Source organism: Lampris incognitus, chromosome 8 (genome assembly GCF_029633865.1).
Source record: "Lampris incognitus isolate fLamInc1 chromosome 8, fLamInc1.hap2, whole genome shotgun sequence".
Classification (NCBI taxonomy): domain Eukaryota; kingdom Metazoa; phylum Chordata; class Actinopteri; order Lampriformes; family Lampridae; genus Lampris; species Lampris incognitus.
The window spans coordinates 9,605,771-9,627,214 of record NC_079218.1 but is presented as its reverse complement, the minus strand read 5'-3'; the positions used below and the strand labels follow the sequence as shown (position 1 = coordinate 9,627,214).

Here is a 21,444-nt window from a genome sequence, read left to right as displayed (position 1 = left end):
TGTTCTCGCAGCAACATTCAAAACGCCGCTTGATCTTTTTTGATACGCTAAGCTAACGTAGTTTCCCTTAACTAGTCTTTTTCTGTTCGGCTGCACCTTTCCGTGGCTGTTCTTCAGCTGATTAAAAAAATCCTTTTTTTTTTTAATTACTCCTTTAATTACAACCTTGCTCAAACTGCACGGCTCCTTGGTCTAAGAAGGATTACACCGGCCTGGGTGCTGTTGGTGCAAAGAGGATTTTCATATTCCCATCAAACAGATTACGCTACACTGACTTCACGGTGAATAACCAACGCGGCTATTTTTAGACAAAGCACCATTTGTATAAGCATAATGTGTAAATCTGCATGAGGAGTAGCGTCACTCCACAGCGGCTGATGTCGCCAACTGGCACGAGAGGCCTCGACTCGGTTGCCATGCGCCTTCTCACTCACTTCCTCTCCTTTTCAGCCAATCAGCGGAGCCGTTCAGCCAGCGAAGGGTTGTGATTTGCGGAGCGGCGGCCTCATCCGGCGTGGCTAAAGGCAGTTTGCTGTATCTCTTGTGGAGCGCATCCGCAGTACGGCCAGGACAAGTAGCGGAGGATTTATGGCCCGTATCAGTAGGATCACAGTCCCGATGCAGACCGAAGCATGAACTGCCCCGCAGCCGCAAACACAAAAAAAGAAATATCTTTTTTTTTGGGGGGGGGGGTTGTTTCTCCCCCCTTTTTCTCCCAAATTGTATCCGGCCAATTACAGTACTCTTCTGAGGCTTCCCGGTCGCTGCTCCACCCGCTTTGCCGATCCGGGGAGGGCTGCAGACTACCACATGCCTCCTCCGATACATGTGGAGTTTCGCCAGGGGGGACGTAGCGCATGGGAGGATCACGCTACCCCCCCCCAAATTCCCCCTCCCCCTTGAACAGGCGCCCCCGACCGACCAGAGGCGGTGCTAGCACAGCGACCAGGATACATACCCACATCCGGCTTCCCACCCGCAGACACGGTAAATTGTGTCTGCAGGGACGCTCTACCAAGCTGGAGGCAACATGGGGAATCGAACCGGCGACCACCGTGTTGGTAGGCAACGGAATAGGCCGCTACTCTACCCAGACACCCCAACAACATCTCTCTTTAACCTTCTGTAATTCAGCGAGAAAAAGCGTTTCCTGCGTCCGGCGCAGTCTCACAAGCCTGACCGAACCAGGAGGCGAGGTGCTCTGTAGATATCACCCATCGCCGTCAACGCCCACCTCGGGTCAGAAACTGTTATGTAAAACCCCAGAGAGGGAGATACATAGAAAACATCCCTGGTTCCCATGGACCGTTACCACAGTGAAACCTTCCCCAGCCTTCCGCCCACCGCCTTGCTGACTTTTCCTGACTACATCTTGAGTGACAGCAGCAAAATCCCATATGCTATCTAGAGACCGGGATCTCAAAACAGCCACATTTTTGTCCTCTTATGACCCTCGTGTTTCTCTTGGAGCGAGGCCTGTGTTTTGAGCTCCGGCCTGCCTTGTGAGGGCACTGCGTAGTAGCGAGCTTTCTAATTACCTAACCGCCCAGGTCATGTGTAAGCTTCAGCAGTGAAGGCACTTTCCATTTGCAAACCATTACATCATCTCCACATACATTCCCTCATCTGAGCCACAACACAAAACCATCACAGTAATAAAAGCAATATGGTGTCCCAGTCTCGTGGCGCATTGTTGGTATGCTAATAGTGGAGAAAAACTGGTTATAATTCGGCCTGGATGACGCCAGGGGGGCGAGGTGGGTGGGTGGGTGGGAGGGTGATGAATAAACCCAGAGGCCAACATCTCCTAACACTCACTGGCTAATTAGATGATTTATGCCCCATAGTTGCCCAACTGCAATTAGAGCCCCCTCCCCATAATGAACCCTGCTCTTCAGGGGGGAGGTTGGGCCCAGTGGGGGAGCAGGTCATTTTGGGTACCAACCCGAGAATTGCAGTTCTGACCTAACCTCCTTTCTCCCCCTTTTCTGGAGCTCATTAACCAATCACGGGGCTGTGAGAGAGATGGATTAGGGCCAATAAAGGGCTATACCCCCCGGCAGGGCCAGGGAAAGATTTATGTGGCCTATAAGGAAGACCATTATGAGGCCTGGCTGGCATTTTCAGCATGCGGGAAGATCAAGCCATCATATCTCATTTGCACTAATCAACACACTCAAATGGACTGGCTTAATTTTGCATGAGGGCTAAAATGTGACGGAGTGGGGGCAGGTAGGTAGGTGATAATAACATTGGTTTTAATCATTTTTCCATGGCTTATCCAACGGGACACCTCCATTGTTCTCAACTAAGCTTGTGAAAGCTGCCCTATCTTGCCTGCGCTATAAAAAAACACCATCGGCGGCACGTCCCAAAGGGTCGGCTGAGAACATAATGTCAAACAAACAGCCGAACCCAACCGTCTGAGCGAGGGGTGGCGGCTTAATCACCATCCACGCCGTGTGAGACGCGAAAAAACACCGTGTCTGCTTCAGCTCCAATTAGGTGTCCTCTACAATCCCCTTCCTCGCTCCTGATTGTGCATTGTGTCTTAATTAAGAGATGCTCCAAGCTGTGAGGAGAGAAGTGGGTCCCCTGTGTACTTCTTCTTACATCCTCATTTCTCCCACCAGCCTCAATACATACCACACATTTGCACGCCACCAACAACAAGTAGCACACCCAAAAGTGTGCCTCTATCCAAACCTGCTTCACTAATGATCATGAAGACACCAGAACTAAGTCATCCTTCCTAACGTGGTTGGTGACGGTAGTCGTCTGTACTGTACAGACCCTCCTGTTCAGCAGCGACGTTAACATCTATGCAGCGGCATCAGGGGAGAATTATCTGTTCACGCCCTGGCAGGGGGCACACAGGAACGTAAGCTGAGTCATAAATGTGGCCAAAAAAAAAAGTCTTATATGAAATAAATCAGTGAAAAACTTCATGGGGCATCCGGGTAGCATGGCGTCTATTCCGTTGCTGGTTCAAATCCCCGTGTTGCCTCCGGCTTGGTCGGGCGTCCCTGCAGACACAATTGGCCGTGTCTGCGGGTTGGAAGCCGGATGTGGATATGTGTCCTGGTTGCTGCAGTAGCGCCTTCTCTGGTCGGTCGGAGTGCCTGTTCGGGGGGGGGCTGGCGGGTGAAATTCCTCACTGTCAGGTGAAAAGAAGCAGCTGGTGACTCCACATGTATCAGAGGAGGCGTGTGGTAGTCTGCAGCCCTCCCCGGATCGGCAGAGGGGGTGCAGCTGTGACCGGGACGGCTCGGAAAAGTGGGGTAATTGGCCAAGTCCAACTGGGGAGAAGGGGGGGGGGGGCCTTAATGGAGATTTAAATGAGAGATGAGTGTAAGCCTTGTGTTCTGTACGGGTCAAAATGACCAACTATCGACCATAAATGTTGCTAATATTATTAATAATGAGATGAAGATGAGACAAATACATCTTGAAACGGTACTGCGGTGGCCTGGGTCAATGTGTCCGGTGAACAGTACTCCCATTGCTCCATTGCTGATTAGTGAACAGAACCTCAAGGGTTAAGGGAGCTCATCCGCAACACCGGCACACCACGTCTGCAAAGCTGACGGCTGAAATAAATCCATGTACGTCCACGTGAGACAGGAAGAGCTCTTCAGGTTGTGAGAAGTGCCAAGTCATATCGGTCTGAACCAACAGGAAGACAATAACTCTGAGGAACAGGTCGAGCGGCACGGTGGCCCGGTGGTTAGCACGGCTGCCTCACAGCAAGAAGGTCCCTGGGTTTGAACCCCAGGCCATACCAGGTCCTCTCTGTGTGGAGTTTGCGTGTTCTCCCCGTGTCCACGTGGTTTCCTACAGGTGCTCCGGTTTCCTCCCACCGCCCAAGACACAGGCTAGGGTTAATACTCCTGCCTACGCCCCTGACCAGACCAAGGTGATGACCAAGAGCTGGAGTTGGTCCACTGTTTCTAGTGTGTGTGTATAGAGGATGTTTCTAGTGTGTGTGTATAGAGGATGTTTCTAGTGTGTGTGTACAGAGGATGTTTCTAGTGTGTGTGTACAGAAGATGTTTCTAGTGTGTGTGTATAGAGGATGTTTCTAGTGTGTGTGTATAGAGGATGTTTCTAGTGTGTGTGTACAGAAGATGTTTCTAGTGTGTGTGTACAGAAGATGTTTCTAGTGTGTGTGTATAGAGGATGTTTCTAGTGTGTGTGTACAGAAGTTGTTTCTAGTGTGTGTGTACAGAGGATGTTTCTAGTGTGTGTGTGCAAAGGATGTTTCTAGTGTGTGTGTATAGAGGATGTTTCTAGTGTGTGTGTACAGAGGATGTTTCTAGTGTGTGTGTATAGAGGATGTTTCTAGTGTGTGTGTAAAGAAGATGTTTCTAGTGTGTGTGTACAGAAGATGTTTCTAGTGTGTGTGTGCAAAGGATGTTTCTAGTGTGTGTGTACAGAAGATGTTTCTAGTGTGTGTGTATAGAGGATGCTTCTAGTGTGTGTGTGCAAAGGATGTTTCTAGTGTGTGTGTGTAGAGGATGTTTCTATTGTGTGTGTATAGAAGCTGTTTCTAGTGTGTGTGTATAGAGGATGTTTCTAGTGTGTGTGCATAGAGGATGTTTCTAGTGTGTGTGTGTATAGAGGATGTTTCTAGTGTGTGTGTGTATAGAGGATGTTTCTAGTGTGTGTGTATAGAGGATGTTTCTAGTGTGTGTGTGTATAGAGGATGTTTCTAGTGTGTGTGCGCAAAGGATGTTTCTAGTGTGTGTGTATAGAAGCTGTTTCTAGTGTGTGTGTACAGAGGATGTTTCTAGTGTGTGTGTATAGAGGATGTTTCTAGTGTGTGTGTATAGAGGATGTTTCTAGTGTGTGTGTATAGAGGATGTTTCTAGTGTGTGTGTATAGAAGCTGTTTCTAGTGTGTGTGTATAGAAGCTGTTTCTAGTGTGTGTGTATAGAGGATATTTCTAGTGTGTGTGTGTATAGAGGATGTTTCTAGTGTGTGTGTATAGAGAATGTTTCTAGTGTGTGTGTATAGAGGATGTTTCTAGTGTGTGTGTATAGAAGATGTTTCTAGTGTGTGTGTATGGAGGATGTTTCTAGTGTGTGTGTATGGAGGATGGTTCCAGTGTGTGTGTATAGAAGCTGTTTCTAGTGTGTGTGTATAGAGGATGCTTCTAGTGTGTGTGTATAGAAAATGTTTCTAGTGTGTGTGTATAGAGGATGGTTCTAGTGTGTGTGTACAGAGGATGTTTCTAGTGTGTGTGTACAGAGGATGTTTCTAGTGTGTGTGTATAGAGAATGTTTCTAGTGTGTGTATAGAGGATATTTCTAGTGTGTGTGTACAGAGGATGTTTCTAGTGTGTGTGTATAGAGGATGTTTCTAGTGTGTGTGTATAGAGGATGGTTCTAGTGTGTGTGTATAGAAAATGTTTCTAGTGTGTGTGTATAGAGGATGGTTCTAGTGTGTGTGTACAGAGGATGTTTCTAGTGTGTGTGTATAGAGGATGTTTCTAGTGTGTGTGTACAGAGGATGTTTCTAGTGTGTGTGTATAGAGAATGTTTCTAGTGTGTGTATAGAGGATGTTTCTAGTGTGTGTGTGTATAGAGGATGTTTCTAGTGTGTGTGTATAGAGAATGTTTCTAGTGTGTGTGTATAGAGGATGTTTCTAGTGTGTGTGTATAGAGGATGTTTCTAGTGTGTGTGTATAGAGGATGTTTCTAGTGTGTGTGTATAGAAGCTGTTTCTAGTGTGTGTGTATAGAAGCTGTTTCTAGTGTGTGTGTATAGAGGATATTTCTAGTGTGTGTGTGTATAGAGGATGTTTCTAGTGTGTGTGTATAGAGAATGTTTCTAGTGTGTGTGTATAGAGGATGTTTCTAGTGTGTGTGTATAGAAGATGTTTCTAGTGTGTGTGTATGGAGGATGTTTCTAGTGTGTGTGTATGGAGGATGGTTCCAGTGTGTGTGTATAGAAGCTGTTTCTAGTGTGTGTGTATAGAGGATGCTTCTAGTGTGTGTGTATAGAAAATGTTTCTAGTGTGTGTGTATAGAGGATGGTTCTAGTGTGTGTGTACAGAGGATGTTTCTAGTGTGTGTGTACAGAGGATGTTTCTAGTGTGTGTGTATAGAGAATGTTTCTAGTGTGTGTATAGAGGATATTTCTAGTGTGTGTGTACAGAGGATGTTTCTAGTGTGTGTGTATAGAGGATGTTTCTAGTGTGTGTGTATAGAGGATGGTTCTAGTGTGTGTGTATAGAAAATGTTTCTAGTGTGTGTGTATAGAGGATGGTTCTAGTGTGTGTGTACAGAGGATGTTTCTAGTGTGTGTGTATAGAGGATGTTTCTAGTGTGTGTGTATAGAGGATGTTTCTAGTGTGTGTGTACAGAGGATGTTTCTAGTGTGTGTGTATAGAGGATGTTTCTAGTGTGTGTGTACAGAGGATGTTTCTAGTGTGTGTGTATAGAGAATGTTTCTAGTGTGTGTATAGAGGATGTTTCTAGTGTGTGTGTATAGAGGATGTTTCTAGTGTGTGTGTACAGAGGATGTTTCTAGTGTGTGTGTACAGAGGATGGCTTAAATGCAGAGAACGAATCTCTGTGTAGATGTACAGTGACAATAGGGTATCTTCAGCTTCAGGCCGACAGAGGCCTGCATGCGTTTCATGAATTAGATATGCGGTAACAAACTCGGGGTTGCGGCATCATGACGGTTAACGGGACCAACTGGGATGAATGCAGGAAAACCTGGACTGGATTCGAGCAATCCCGGTAAGCCTTACCCTGGCCTGTACTAAACAATGTGAAGCACTGATACAAAAGCCAAGCCCCAAACTTATATTCTTTCACCAAATGGACTCTAACAGTTACCTGTGCACCTAGACTGCAGTCCACGGTACTGGCCGTGCACTGACGTGATGGAGGGAGAGACTGGAATACACATGCACAGACACAAAACAAGCCAAAACAAACTCCTGAGCCAGTTCCAGATGCATGCTCAGACCTCTGCAGAGGATTCAGTAGCACGGTGTTCACACACTCTCTTCCACAGCATTACAAAGACACCCCATTAGACCACAAGAAGAGTCTCTTTTCACCCACCCGCGCACCTGCCACAAGCCTAAGCCTGCATCTAAATCACGCCATACCTGTTTCAACATCAGTGTGTGTGTGTGTGTGTGTGTGTGTGTTTCCAATATAACTGTCAATGAGGGGCATTCATCTGCCCAGCGTTTTGAAGCCAGTGACGATACCTGCCTGTTCTGAACTAAACTTAATGCCAAAACACAACATGAACTCCTAAGTATTTGTGATTGTTCCGATTCTGATAACCATTGTTTGTAATGAAATCATTTTGTTATGGAGCTCAGCAGACAATCGGCAACGACATACAAACATACATTTAAATTATACAGGTCTGTCGTGCAAGTGCTCGGTGATTCAGTAGCAGAGGGTGAAGCAGCCTAACATTTATACAATCTCAAATACAGAAACCTGCCATAGATAGGTACTGCGGACTGGAATAGATAGGTACTGTGGACTGGAATAGATAGGTACTGTGGACTGGAATAGGAGAGGACAGAAGCAAACGGAGACTAAAATATGTTTGACTTCATGCTTAAAACAACTCCCCCTGTACAGTCTGCTGAAGCGACAGACAAATCTGGGTCACTATTCAGCTACTTCCATTGGCCAAACACCTCATGTAATAGCATGCAATTGTAAGATATTGACAGGAGGATGGTTCTGCACGGGAAAACCTGGCATTTTGTACCGCTCAAGAAAAACAATAGCTGTAGACATGCGAATGGAGAATTAGATCACTTTCAGTCAGTTCCCCTAAACAGCCAGCAGGGGGAGACGGAGAGTCTGTAGAGGGGAAACTGCCTGCAGTTGACACGTTCCCTTCGCCTCCTTTCGATGTGGGGACACTCAGAGACACGGAGGTGTGGAGGAGAGATGAGGAATCGAACGAAGGGGAGACCGAGGAGGTGATACGGGAGGCGATGGGAGGTGACGGGAGCTTTTAACATGACTCCCATCAGAGTCGGGAGGCCTCCTGACACGGCGAAGTGGAAAGTGAGGCGCGAGTGATGCTCAACACCTTGGTCATTTTACACAGCCATCTTACTCAAAACAACAACACAACAACACACACTACGTTTACCAGGGAAGAGGGATAAAGAGGGCCAAGCCCCGGTCAATAGACCTGTCCAACAAATACATTACTCTGCATTGGAAGAACGTCTCCTATGGGGGAGCGAGAGAGAGAGAGACGAAGGATGAAAGATATAAACAGATGGCAGTGACACTGTGACAAACAGGAGTCCAATCACAGAACAAATGGAAAGGGAACAAAGATAAAGATGAAAATAGAATTTGTGTGTGTGTTTGTGTGTGTGTGTGTTTGAGTGTGTATGCATACGGGAGGATAGAGACCTTTTGTCTGAGCAGCTTGCTGCGGACCCGGCCCCATAGCTTGGCTCCCGTGTTGGTGTGCCTCTTGAGGACCGGGGTCTGCGGCTGGCCGGCCAGATTGTGCTGGTTCTGGTCTACGCAGCAGTGCTGCTCCAGACACTCGCACACCGAGTTCAAGTTTACGTCCGACACCAGGATCTCCGTCATCCCAAAGCCGCTGGACAGCCCCCCCACTTTTTCCCGCGGGTGGAGGAAGTACGCCGTTCACACACAAGTGTGTGTGTGTATGTGACTGATCCCCAAGGCAACCTCTTAGTCCGCCGCTCGCCGTTAAGAGAATAAATCTCCCGGTAGAACGACCAAAACAAACAAACAAAATGTCCAGGACAGTTTGGTTTAAAAGCTTTGTTGGCACACAAACGCAGAAGGCGACGGCGGTCGACCGCTCAGTTCAGAAGACGGCAACGGCGGAGAGGAGAGGGTACAAATCCTGCCATGATAAATCCACACTGGAGCTCGGTCCACGCTCAGCTGCCGACACCTCCCTGCCTCCGAATGTGATTTCCACAATGGCAAACACAGACCCCGAGCTACAGCGAGAGCGAGAGAGAGAGAGAGAGAGAGAGAGAGAGAGAGAGAGAGAGAGAGAGAGAGAGAGAGAGAGGAGTGTGTGAAAGAGAGAGAAGGAAGTCAATGTGAAGCGGAGAGTGGGAGAGCAGGAGGGAGGGAACGTGAGGCAGAGAGGAGAACGGAGGAGCGAACGAGCTCCTGTTGTTACAGAGCAGCCCTGCTTCTCCAGATGTGATGGACACACCTCCAGAGAGAGAGAGAGAGAGAGAGAGAGAGAGAGAGAGAGAGAGAGAGAGAGAGAGAGAGAGAGAGAGAGAGAGAGACTGCCCCAATACCTTAGCAATACACAATGTTCCAGTTGTTAGTACATTCTACACCCTTCCAGTATGCAGTGTACACTGCGTACTACTAGGTTATATTATCCAGTACACTGAATAGTAGTAGCACATGGTGGGTGGACTCACCACTCACGTTACACTGGCCGGTCTCACATTCCAGCAGCGGCGAGCCTTCACAACACCAGAAGAAGAGCTTCGTCACTTTCTCTTCATCAGTTTCGGTTTAGCCTTAACCTTTATGTACACAATTCAGGAAGTTGTTGATCATGCTGACAGTGGCTGCCACTCCTCGCGCCTCGTTATCCGCCATATTGCTTATTGGTCATTTTCCCCTTGGCTGCTCATTTTCCACGGCAACAACAAAGGTGCAAAGAATTATGGGACAATTTTGATTGCTTGATTACCATTAGCGCCGTGCTTCATATTTTCGCCTCTGTAGTATGATTACACCCAGCTTTCACATACGAACAGGGCGGACGATAAACTTCCCATGCTACTAGTATGAACATCCTGGACACAGCTAAAACCAACCTCCCCAAAGCTGGTCACCGAAGTTCAGGAAGTGAGTGATGTAGAAAAGAAGAAGAAAATGAGAGAGAGAGAGAGAGAGAGAGAGAGAGAGAGAGAGAGAGAGAGAGAGAGAGGAACTCAAGCTGAATGACAGTAAGGAGATTTCTACAAGAGGCACAGATTTTCCTCCATGCACTCCCACCCACTCCAGTAGCCCCCATCTCTCTCTCTCTCTCTCTCTCTCTCTCTCTCTCTCTCTCTCTCTCTCTCTCTCTCTCTCTCTCTCTCTCTCTCTCTCTCTCTCATCTGTGTGTCGTATGCCATGGCTTTTCTCTAGATCACTTCTCCACACCATGCTATCACAGTTCTCTGATTTCTACTGTTCCCCTCCCATTATGGAAGTACTACAGCCGGGTGTGTGTGTGTGTGTGTGTGTGTGTGTGTGTGTGTGTGTGTGTGTGTGTGTGTGCGTGTGTGTGTGTGTGCACACTTTACGCGTGTGTGAGTTTGTGTTAATGTCGACAGGGATTTAGAAGCCACTGCACACACATGCTTTCTCACAACACAGTGCCTTTTAACCACAATAGTTAACCCTATGCCCTATGCACAACTGTCTGCCCACATCAGGCATCAATTCAAAGACACACACACACACACACACACACACACACACACACGACTCCACCACTCAGGAGACACCCGTCTTTATTCAGCAGGACAACTGAAGCCGGCTGCTCTTAAAAGGCACATTTCTCTGTGTAATGGAGCCATGTGGGCGGGCCACCCTGCCGTATCCCGTCTCCATCCACCGTGTCACATCCACCTCTGTTAGTGGAGGAACAAAAAAATGACTTGGCTGGGCTCGGGTAGCAGACTAGACTGCATTTTAAAGCCCTACCAGTCAGACATGCCGTCTCCACGGTGGCGGTTGGGATTCACCAGCCATCATCTCCTGCTAGGTAGACTCATGTCTGCTGACTGGGCAGCGGCACGACCGGCGCCCACACGTTACACCGTCACTCTTATCTACTGTGTCGAATGGCCTCGATATAGCAGTGCTGATAAAGGCCATCGAGAGTCACGCCTTTAAAGTGGACTTACTGGATTGTTATGGCGGACAAGAGGAAACACATGTGGGCACTGACACTTCTGCACACGCCGAACAGACGACCAAATCTCAGACACGCCCGAGATAGCAAGAAACCGTGACGCCATGGCCGACCGTATCAGCGCGTGGGCTTATGTGTATTCTGTGGTGATGATAAACCTGTGAACTTTGTCTTGTCTCAGGCCCGGGGACAAAAGACCAGCTGTCCTGTCCGGTCTGCTGTCTGACTGATAGAGGAGAAGAGCTAGCATGGAAGGTCTTCGCTAAGTGTATTTTTAACTAGCAGGGATCGCGAGCATGAGACATGCTGTACACACGCACTTCCCTGCGTCACTTCTCGGTTGGGAGGTCTGGGAAAACCATCGTAGGGAGGTGGGGGGGGGATGATTAAGGGAGCCTTGAGATATTTTGGGGTGAGACGAGAGAGGAGCAGAGCACAAAAATGGACTTTATGTGACCCCTCTCTGAAGACTGGCTAAACGTGACTGTTGTCCTGTATGGTTTTTTTCTTTACCCTCCGCACAACATTTGAGTTTAGCGTCATAGGAATTCGACCTTGGCTTGTATCTTACAAGCACCAGGCTGTTCCCCGAAAACATCCTACTCACTACTAAATACAGGAACTCGAACGTTAACACAGAAATTAAATACTGTATTAGATGAAGAGACATTTTTTGGATCCCCCCCCCTTTTCTCCCCAATTGTACTTGGCCAATTACCCCGCTCTTCCGAGCCGTCCCGGTCGCTGCTCCACCCCGTCTGCCAATCCGGGGAGGGCTGCAGACTACCACGTCTCCTCCGATACATGTGGAGTCGCCAGCTGCTTCTTTTCACCTGACAGTGAGGAGTTTCGCCAGGGGGAGGTAGCGCGTAGGAGGATCACCCCCTCCCCCCCTAACAGGCGTCCCGACGACCAGAGGCGGCGCTAGTGCAGCAACCAGGACACATACCCACATCCGGCTTCCCTCCCGCAGACACGGCCAATTGTGTCTGTAGGGACACCAGACCAAGCTGGAGGTAACACGGGGGTTCAAACCGGCGATCCCCGTGTTGGTAGACAATGGACTAGACCACTACGCTACCTGGACGCCCCTAGATGAAGATGATTTTAAGGGCGTGTTCAGACAGGAAGTAAATCCGGCATCTCGTTGCCAGACTCGATTCATTTTCTAGTCAGCGTTATGGGGCGAGGCGGCAACCTGGCGGCAAAACATTTGCCATCGCTGAAGTTGTGGGCCACATGAGCAACACGTCGCCTGGCAACAGCCAATCAGATTCAAGTCTCTCACTTCATACAGACCATGCTGAAAAAACAAACTGAATTTTGGTTCCCACTTCCCAGTTGCCGCTAAAACAAAAATGGACGAGAGGCTCGTCACTGTTTATGCTCCATGGATCGATGGTTTGATGACTTGGGAAGAAAATCCGGTCTCTGTGGCCGTCTTAGATGGTGTAAACAGAGACAGACCATTTCCCCAGCACCCGCTCCTCATCAGCCAATCAGGAGAGAGCTTTGAAAGCCAGCGTCTCCATTGGTCCTTACTTGTTGTCAATCAGTTGGCTCTGAGGCAGAAGTGAGGGGGGCGGGGTATTCTTCTGCGGGATGTTTTCAGAATATAGCTAGCTCTTGCTGACCTCCACCCAGAATCGCTTACCCCGACTTTAATTACTGAACGTCGCAAACACAAATCGGATCTACTCGGAGGAGGCAAAAACACAAATGGAGGCTTCGCACACAAGCTTTCACCATCGTCATTTTCAGCGATGACGCCTCATGTCTGGACACGGCTCACGACCACCCGCCCAGGGGGATCCAGGTAAAAAGCTGGAGTCACTTATTCATTTTACCAATTCAACCCACATCACTGACGAAGGGAAGATGTGGATGAAGGGGTGAAGACTTGCTAAGGAGGAAGCTTTAAGAACCGAGACACGATTTGCATGAGCGAATGATTCCAATAATGGAATCCAATAATGAATTCAGCAGTGGTCTGAATGTTTTTTCAGCATTCTGCGGAGCCACATATTTTGCACACTCAGTGCATTTTAAAGTAGGGATGTGAACCCAGCAGAGATCTTCCCAGGGCCATAGCTGCTTAATAGTGTTCCAACACGCTCGCTGTGCATGTGTAAGTGTGCGTAGCTCGCTGGCTCCTCTTTCAACTGTCTCTTCCCTGACAGCCCGAGGAGCCTGACGAAACAGGAAGGAGAAAATAAGAATGTCAGCAGCTCCTGTATTCAACCCCTCCGCTGTCTCTGTACTCCTCTTCATCCTCATCTCACCTTGTGACTTTGCATTCATGTTCATAAAGAAGATCTCGGTTTAGTCCGGGTAGCGAAGCGGTCTATTCCGTCGCCTATCCAATACGGGGCTCGCCGGTTCGAAACCCCGTGCCACCTCTGGCTTGGTGGGGCGTCCCTACAGAAACAATTGGCTGTGTCTGTGGGTGGGAAGCCGGATGTGGGTATGTCTTGGCTGCTGCACTAGCGCCTCCTGGTCGGTTGGGGGTGCCTGTTTGGGGGGGGGGAGACTGGGGGGAATAGCGTGATCCTCCCACGTGCTACGTCCCCCTGGCGAAACCTCTCACTGTCAGGTGATAAGAAGCGGCTGGCGACTCCACATGTATGGGAGGAGGCATGTGGTAGTCTGCAGCCCTCCCTGGGGCAGCAGAGGGGGCGGGGCAGTGACCGGGACGGTCCGGAAGAGTGGGGTAACTGGCTGGATACAAGTAGGGAGAAAAAGGGGGGTAAAAATCCCCCCCCCCAAAAAAAGAAAACGTTATCAAGGAGAATTTAATACAATATCGATATATAACACAATATCTGCTTACATAAGCACAAATACGGTGTTTGAGAATCCAGCTGCAAAATTTTAGGGAACACATTCCTGTTATGAAATCATACAAGATGGTTTTTCGCATCATGACAATATCCATATTTCATCCCAATACAATGTCATTGAACGAAAGTATAACATTGAATTACTGCTCAGCCCTAATGCACACACACACACACACACACACACACACACACACACACACACACACACAGAAGAGGGCCTCTTTACCCACTGTGACTATTTGGCTTCTATAGGGAAAGGTCATCTGGAGTGCAATACTTCACAAGACATCACATCATATACAAACGGGGGCGTAAACACACACACACACACACACACACACACACACACACACACACGCGTGCACACACAAGCATCAAGCATACATCTAACCCCCTGCTCACCCTTCCTAGTGTTTGCTCATGCCTAATTTATGGGGGTAATGACATGTCTGCATACGTGTGGGCGTGTTGACCCATCGCACCGTCGTACTCGCACAACCGCACACCCATTAAACAGGGCTGGCGGCTCTTCCGAGACCGCCGAAGGAGGCCAGCCACACCTCCCACAGCCACACGCGGATATTCATCCATCCAAGTATACGTTTCTCCGTCCCACACTTTTCAGGTTGACAAAGGAATCTGTGTGTTTCTAGCGAGAGAAGTTGTGTGAATAAACTGCATCGTTGTGCGTACGACGTGACAAGTTGCCCTTTTACTTTAACTCTAGCTGTGGTCGTATTCCACGCTTTCCGAAGACGTAGCATGTGGGAGGATCACGCTATTCCCCCCAGTTCCCCCTCCCCCCCAAACAGGTGAACCAACCAACCAGAGGAGGCGCTAGTGAAGCAACCAGGACACATACCCACAGCCGGCTTCCCACTTGCAGACACGGCCAATTGTGTCTGTAGGGACGCCCGACCAAGCCGGAGGTAACACGGGGATTCGAACCGGCGAGCCCTGTGTTAGTAGGCAACGGAAGAGACCGCTACGCCACCCGGACGCCCTCAAGCGAGCAAACTTTTTTTGCGATATTTGGGATTATATTTGGGTTAGTTCGGGTTTACATCCAGTTGTTTTTACTGGCACTTCTTTTTCGCCAATTCATATAAAAACATCATCCATCCATTATCCATCCATCCATCCATTATCCATCCATCCATTATCCATCTATCCATCCATCCATCCATCCATTATCCATCCATCCATTATCCATCCATCCATTATCCATCTATCCATCCATCCATCCATCCATCCATTACCCAAGCCGCTTATCCTGCTCTCAGGCTGGCGGGGATGCTGGAGCCTATCCCAGCAGTCATTGGGCGGCAGGCGGGGAGACACCCTGGACGGGTCGCCAGGCCATCACAGGGCCCACATAGAAACAGTGATGGGAAACTAGCTAACGACATTCACATACATGGTAAGGCCAGCAGAGCGGCGTGTAGCGTATCGGTCCCGTTTAACCCGGAACATTCTAGCTCACTGGCTTCGCTGGTTTGGGTACTGCCATAGACAAGACGTAATTTCCTCAATTTCTGTAAGAAGTCTTTCTACAACGCCCACAGCCAAAGTCAAAAAATATAAATACTGAATAAATGAACTGTAATAGTCATAAAAAGAAGAAAATAAAGGCAGAAAGAGGAAATAAGAGTGATCAGTTGAGAGAGGGGAGTTCAAAACAAGGACTTACAGTAAAAATGGCCGAGTGACCAACGTGACAGAGAATATGGAAGAGCTCATGAGATAAAAGACAAAAAGGTAGGAAAAAAAAACACTGAAAACTAAAACACTTCAAAGCAACGGCGTGAGAGTATATCACCAGTAGCTGAGAGCCCGAGGTCTGATCTGAGGTCTGATCCGAGGTCTGATCCGAGTTCTGGTTCAGTTCTTGTTCTTAATCATAGATGGCCTCCATGACACATCCCTTCATATGGCTGCTCTATATAACCGGGGAGGGAGGGGGAGGGGGAGGGGGAGGGGGGTGAACTAGGCCCCATTTCCCCCTTATCTGACTGGGGAGTGCTCGCTCCTTGACGCTCGATTCTGTCGAATGCGCGATTCTGTCGACCCCCCCGGTCCTGCGTGCTGCAGCGCTCGCTCGCTCGCCCGCCCGCCGGTCTGGGTTAACCCGGTGAGCCGGAGAGATGAATTAATGATCACGCGAGCGACCAGCGGACATCCGGCATGAATACGGAGCGGCTCCGACTCCCGGCCTCAGTAACACACACACACACGCGAGGGTCTCGGCTCTCTCGAAAGCAACAAACGAGATCTGCCACCACCTCGAACCCTCGTTTTGTCAACAACACACACCGTAACAAGGACACACTGCTGCACTAGAAGTATTACTGTAATGATAAAATATCATATTAATACACTATAATGCTAATAAACTACCAATAATGTACTATCCTACTCATATAGGAATACCGTTTTACTTTTCTAATATACTTCATTAATAATTTGTACCGATACTACTACACTGCTATACTGTAATAGTACACTATTCCACTTTACTTGTTTACTTAAACTACATGCAAAAAGATAAGAAGCACTAACAGTTTCATTTATTCAGCGGTGGTCATCTGAACGTTTCAATCCATTTTTAATTTTTGTTTCTTTAACTACGTTCAGTGAACTTGTGTTTCTCTTCAGAAGAAGAGTTCATGTTAACTGGCTGCTGAAATGCCATCATGGATATGGTCCGTCGAGACAACATATACGGTCCTACGGCGGCAAACAGAAGACCACAATTACCCTCTGCCCATCATATTGCTTTACCCACACCCTGCGACCGAGGCTATCTTCCAGCGTACCATCAGTATGTGACTAAGAAGTACAACAGCTGTTCAGATATACTACTACCGCATCACAGAGCCGCGCCGATTTCTTTCAGCTCTGTGGGTTAACGACGCCACGCCGCGCTCAAGCTACCGACTGGTGTGACGCTCCACTTCTTTTTTTTAAAATGTAAAAATAAACAATGACTTTAACCTCTTCCTGCTTAGCACAGTGACAAATAACACTAAAATGTAAACCACTCCACCCTGCTGCCGTTCGGGTTTGGTATCGCCCTTTGCCATTGTTGGTGGCTGCCGTGAAGTATCGCAATGCATTGTGGGATTTCCATGCCAGCGTAGCGTCAAGTCAAGCCAAGTCATTTTTGTTTGTAAAGCCCAATATTACAAATTTGCCTCAGTGGGCTTTACAGCAACACGACATCCTGTCTGTCCTTAGACCCTCTCATCGCATTTACATATTCTGACATTTCTCCGGGTGACATCCTGGTATTTTTCACATACTATTTGAGCCATACTATGGCTTCGGACATACCAAAAACACCCACACACTATTTTGGTGTACTAAACAGTATGCGATTTCGGACGCTGCCGGAGAAACCCGTGTTGGCTTCCCCTCAATGGTATTCCTACGCTGCCTCTAATGGACTGGAGGACCACCTGCTGAGCAGCATAAAAAAAGCTCGTTAGTGATTTAAATGATAAATGATGAAACCGGATCAAAGAGGAAGCAGGCTCTATGCTAATTCGACTCGAAAAAGTGCTGGATTTTCATTGGTGGATTTTGTGTGTGTATGTGTATGTGTGTGTGTGTGTGTGTATATATATATATCAATACGGATACAGGAAAAAAGATTTTAATGCATGCATTAAAATCTTTTTTCCTGTATCCGTGTTGATATTCTGCTCCTCATTAGTCGAGCACTCAACACCATTGACAGTTTCGGAAAAAAAAAAGTCATATATATACATATAGTATATATAAGTGCCTGTGTGTGTTACTGAAGTCAGCAATGGGTTAAGTCACGCAGATAGCCAGAGGCCATGTTCTGAGCAGAGAAGTCAATTAGTATAAATCAATATAAACAGTCTCTTTAAGTAAGTCATTAGATGACCCCCCCCCCCACACACACACACACACACAATGTCCCCTTCCCCAGCATTTCCTGCTGCCTTGATTAGAACTGTATGCAGGAGTGGCATGAGGGACGAATCACCTCCATCACCAACACTCAGAGAGAGGGGGGGGGTGAGAAGATAGGGCGGGGGAGGGTCTTTTAACTGTGGGACCCCCTTAGGGCACAGTGAGAGTGCTAAGATGGGGCGAGAGGGGGCTCGGGGAGGGTGGTGGGAGGTGTGGGGATAGATCGAAGCCCTTGAAGCGGCGTACGGCTTATCCCTGTTTCCCTTTCATCTGAGGCGTCTTCCTACGATTATCCACTCCATCATTTATGAAGCACTGGGAGACAAAGAGGAGATGAAGAGGAAGCGAGAGAGAGAGAGAGAGATAGTGAGCATAACTGTACTACAGACCTATGTTGTAGAGTGTGTGGACACAGGGGAGTCTATGTGTGTGTGTGTTTTTTAGGCAGGGTCTCATTCAGTAGACACACCAACATCACTTTTTCAGCATCAACACCGATCCCAAGTATGGATCGTTGGCTCTGCTTACCCCTGGCTTTAACGTGTGTCTTGGGTGATCCAATCACAAGTGGGCCGTTTTAAGTTTACGTGGCGACATGGCTCAGGAGGTACAGCAGGTTGTCCAGTACCCTGAGGGTTGCTGGTTCGATCCCTGGCTCCTCCAGAGAGTGCGTCGAAGTGTCCTTGAGCAAGACACTGAACTCCTAACTGCTGCTGATGAGCAAGTTGGCACCTTGCATGGCAGCCTCTGCCACCAAAGCACTGTAAGGTGCTTTGAGTGGCCGGTCGACTAGAACACTGCTGTAGGAATACAGTCCCTTTACCATTTCAGTACAGGTGTGGACGCACCCAACACGCGCTGAGATCCGACTGCTCAGACCACATACGGAGGTGGTCTGGACCGCACATGGCCATATTCGTTTGGCATTGTGCACGCTCATGTATCCTGGGCCAAACTGAAGGACCGCCTACTCAACCGACGTCCTCTGCATAAACAGAAGTACATATACTCATTTGTGCGGCTGGCGACTCCACATGTATGGGAGGAGGCATGTGGTGGTCTGCAGCCCTCCCCGGATCGGCAGAGGAGGTGGAGCAGCGACCGGGACGGCTCAGAGCGACTGGGACAGCTCGGAAGAGTGGGGCAATTGGCCGGATACAATTAGGGAGAGAAAAAAGGGGGGGGAATCACCCCCCCCAAAAAAGGATTACATTCCCCCAGACCTGGAAATACCACGCTTTCAAAAAAAAAAAAAAAGGAAAGAAAAACAGAAAATAAGCTTTAAGAGATAGTCCAATTTTCAGGGTCTTACCATTCGTCCTAATTACAGATAGACAGAAAAACCCGTGGATACTTTCTGTGTGTGTGTGTGTGTGTGTGTGTTGACGAAACGGTACTTTGAATGGTGAATTTAGCCGAGCAAAGCTCTCCTGCTGTACGTCTATAGGGATGATTACCAACTCCTCTCAAATGAAGATCTGAAGCTGATCACCATCATCATCATCATCATCATCATCATCTTTCCCTCGTTGACCTCGCCTTCATTTTTCTTAACCAGTGTTCTCACAAGTACAGGAAAACCCCTAAAATTCCAACTATAGCTTTGAGCTATTTTTCCATGATATGGGTTTCTGTCTTCTTCCACTGCAGAAGAAGACAGAAATGCAAGCGAACGGATAATGAACACTGGTGCAGCGGCAATCACGTTCCTCCTCAAACAGGAAATAGGACTGAAACATAATGACAATGCTTCCACTAAACAACTAACCTACCAATTCTACAATCAATATCGCCGTAGGACAGTGTTCCCACATAATTTGTAATAGTTTGTATTAAATTAGACTGTCTGCATTAGCTTTGTTCTGAGCACGCCATTTTTACAAGGGTGGGAACTGTTTACTGCCGAGAAGACGGCACACAAGCGACGATGGCTGCGACACCTTGTTTGTAGTTCTCCCCGCTGAAGGGGTGGACAGATCGCAGAAAATCATAGGCTTTCAGCTTCAAGGCATTTACATATGACCCTACCGTGTTCTCACCGTCATCTTGCCCGGATGCCGTACCTGCCGGGTGCCCGGGGACAGGGCTGAGCTACGTCTGAGCAGTGTGACCTAGTTCCTGTGGAGACGCCTCGCGGCCGACTGACCTGTGTGAATAATTCAGACAGGATGGACCCAGCCACCTGGAAGCCTGCACGGAAGGCAGCGGACGGGTGGGGGAGAAGAAAAAAAACAGGAGGCGAAGGCAAGAGAGGACGTTAAATAAAAGAGATGCGATGGGGAGGTATGATATGACCCGACCGAACAGGCCCTAAAACAGCCCAATCACTGAGTATGTTTATACGCAAACAATAGATCCGATTGGTAGTTATCAGAAGTGCTGGCCGATATGGAAAAAACCACCATCAAGTTAATCCTTAGGGATTTTACACCGTACCGATATAGCCAACCGAGCTTCGTCCCCTTGTACTGTTTGGTAAGACGTCCACATTCACCAAAAGACTTAGGAGATTGTGGCAAATTTCCAGGAGTCTTCATCTGATATTGAATGGGTCAATTTGGACCTTACCTCAAGTTTCGGAAATCCTATAAAGGCGTTCACACGACTGTTCGAATAACCACCGCGTTACCATAATCCGGGTAAGAAGGGCATTATGCGTGTGAATGTGACGATCCCAGTGAGAACCTGTGGAACGTGAACGCCTGGAGGGGAAGGACGAGGGCAGATCCACATCCTCCTACCACAAACACCCAAGGAACATCTCCATTAGACCAATCGTGTAGGTCAAACCCTCATTAGCAGGTGAAGGCGCCACTGGCTCTTCGCTGACTGAAAACCCTTCTACTGACAGATGGAAAAATCAATAGCGAATCCAGCGGGCAGACATACAGCTCCGTACAAAACGTCCTTGCTATGAGGCCTGTTCCACAGTAGCACAGTCCACACAAAGATATGCAACAGACAAGCGCAGCAAAACACCTCGGGCTTGTGTAGAGGTGTTGTACCCTATGTAAGTCCTTTATTTGATATTACAAGTCTTGCTCTGATTCTCGCTCTCTTTCGCTGCCCCTCTCTCGTGATGAACGAATATTATCATTTATCAGCTTCCGATGGCCTTGTATCGGGATTACATTTGGATATTGTCATATTTCTCACAAAATGAGGTCTGAAATAAAGGTGGGAGTATTATTTGAAAGCTTGTTTTGGCTTTATTTTATATTTCACATTACCAAACAGTTCAATGTGATGAACCTCAGTTGGATTCTTAAACGTGGTATTTTTCCATATGTAAGCAGATATCATGATATACACTGATGAGTCAAAACATTATGACCACTCACAGGTGAACCGAATAACATCGATCATCTCCATCAAGGGCACGTGTTAAGGTCTGGGTAGATTAGTTGGTAAGCGAACAATCGGTTCTCACAGTCAACGTGTTGGATGCAGGAGAAATGGGCAAGAGTAAAGACCTGAGCGACTTTGACAAGACCCAATTTGTTATGGCTAGACAACTGAGTCAGAGCATCTCTGAAATGTCAAGGCTTGTGGGGTGCTCCCGGTCAGCAGTGGCGAGTACCTACCGACAGTGGTCCGGGGAGGGACAAGCAACAAACCGGCAACCGGGTGTTGGGCGCCCAAGGTTCATCGATGCGTGAGGGCAACGAAGGCAATCCTGTCTGGTCTGAACCGACAGAAGGTCTACTGTGGCACAAGTCACAGAAAATTTTAATGATGATT

General features: G+C 48.1%; 1 protein-coding gene across 2 annotated transcripts in view; it reads right to left on the bottom strand.

Moving 5' to 3' along the window:
- Nucleotides 1-21,444, bottom strand: part of abr (ABR activator of RhoGEF and GTPase) — a 198,397-nt gene that overhangs the window by 20,089 nt on the left and 156,864 nt on the right. The gene's annotated exons all lie outside the window — the stretch shown is intronic.